This window comes from Morone saxatilis, unplaced genomic scaffold, assembly GCF_004916995.1.
Source record: "Morone saxatilis isolate NCDOM2014 unplaced genomic scaffold, NCSU_SB_2.0 Contig17, whole genome shotgun sequence".
In the NCBI taxonomy this organism is placed as follows: domain Eukaryota; kingdom Metazoa; phylum Chordata; class Actinopteri; family Moronidae; genus Morone; species Morone saxatilis.
In genome coordinates, this window is record NW_023339729.1 from 8,179,450 (window position 1) to 8,181,442 (window position 1,993).

The 1,993-nt window shown below is 39.2% G+C and overlaps 1 protein-coding gene across 1 annotated transcript in view; it reads left to right on the forward strand.

The window, feature by feature from the left end:
• The first annotated feature begins 1,438 nt into the window (after positions 1 to 1,438).
• mafgb (v-maf avian musculoaponeurotic fibrosarcoma oncogene homolog Gb) overlaps positions 1,439 to 1,993 on the forward strand; it is an 11,750-nt gene continuing 11,195 nt past the window's right edge. The window contains exon 1 of the mRNA XM_035659915.1: positions 1,439 to 1,843. The gene's annotated coding sequence lies outside the window, so the exon portion shown is untranslated. The remainder of the gene's footprint in view (positions 1,844 to 1,993) is intronic.

The following is a 1,993-nucleotide window of genomic DNA, read 5'->3' on the forward strand; positions in this document are numbered from 1 at the left end:
GAGATGCTCTGACCCAGTCGTCAAAGTCAAAGTCGCTCAAATCCTCACGCTCCCTTTTTTCCTGCTTCTAACACATCAATTTGAGGACAAAATGTTCATTTGCGGTCTGATATATCCCACCCACTGACAGNAGCCATGATAACCAGATAATCAGTGTCATTAACTTCACCTGTCAGTGCTCACAATGTTATGACTGATCGGTGTATGTACTACATTAAGAAAGTAATACATTTTGATTTCATTCTTTGAATGAAAAAATCTTCAAATCTGCAAATTATCTGAATAGTTGAGCGTAAAGACTACAATATTTTCATATAGTCAGAAGTACCTCAAAATCTCATTTAAATGCAGCACTTATTTTCCAGCAGAGCCTCTGTTGGTCTAATTCTAACTACTTATAAGTAGTTTTTATCCCATAAAATAACACATCTTCCTCATATCACGTCTTCGCTGGTAAAACATCTCGAGCTCCTACAGATGAAAAAATGCGAATAGTTTCTAAAAGCACAATATTTTACCTCATCCTACAACAGGCTGTATGATTTCATTTGAGTTAAACATGAGACATTTCTCAACAACACCAAACCAAATCTAAGTGATATTTCAAAGTATATCTTACTTTGAACACGTCTTCACTTTCCAGAAGGCCTGTGAACGCCCAAGTGAAGACATCAGTTGCTGAATATGTAATACCGGCTATATTTTATCAACTGAGAAGCATTATCTGGAAAGCTAATATTGATTGAGTGCATTCTTGTCCTGTATCGAGAGTCGTTAGTGCCTTGAGAAATGGAAATGGAGTATTGATGAACAGTACGTCAGTCCTAATTGTTTTGTTTTGTTTTAAATTGTACTGTAATTGAGGATGGATGGAGTATGATGTATGTTCAGTGTATAGAGGTTTATGGCTTTCATTTAGCCTCAGACTGGAGCAGTCAACCACACACTGAAAACTGGAGATGGCTTCATATTAGTGCATATTAACCCTATGAAAACTGTACTGTGATCTCCCACTGTCATACTTTACACGGTTCCTAAATTAAAATTCTTTACAATTTCATGGCCACAAGAAAAACTGAATATCTATTGTGCTGTTTTTTTTGTGAAAATGCAAGATGTGTTCTCTGGAACCTGAGTCAAGGTTTAATATTGCCATATCACATCCGGCTTTTAGAGGAAGTACAGCAATGATATAAATCTACGTGTCATTTAGAGGTTTTGGGTAGCTTTTATTTTTTAATTGATTTGAGTTTCTCTGTTTTCCATTTTTAAATAGCATGTAGCCCAATTTGAAAGTTTCTCGTGAAATCACAAAAAGTTAAATAACTTTAAATGGTGTTTAAATGCAGACCATATTATCTTAAACTGTGCTGTCATATTAACTTATCAAATGTGTACATTTCCCAAAGCTGATGGGCAGTGAATCAATGGGAGTGACAGCATCAGATGTTTTATTTTTTATTCCATCACTCTGTACTACTGTTGCAGCCAATCAGCGCTTCAAATGTTGGCTCTAAGTTTAGACATTTGCGTGGAGGAGGGGCTGTCTTGTAACAACAGTCCATCACTCAGTAGTAGTGTCTCATGTCTCTTTAAATGCGGGTTGCGTTGATCCTTCATGAATGAAACCATGTGATCCAAACATCATTTGACGTCTGGCGCCTCCGACCATAGACTAAAACAAGCGAGGAAGGAGTGGATATATCTAGAGAGCTGCGAGAAGGCGTGAGCGGAAAAAAAACAACATTTCTCTAACTGTCTCTCTCCACACCGGGTCGACCGACCATCGGCGAACCCTAACCTTCGACGGTGCGGTGGGCGAAAGGCGCCGGTTTGACTTCTGGTGAGTCAGCTTGATCGAAATCAAAACTGAATTTCCTTTTTTAAAAAGTGCTGAATATAGAGGTGTTGTTTTGCTGAGTGTGCACGGCGACCGCCGCTGCCATGCCGTTACAGTGCGGACGCGCTTCTGTTGCCGCTCGTCCCGGTGTGC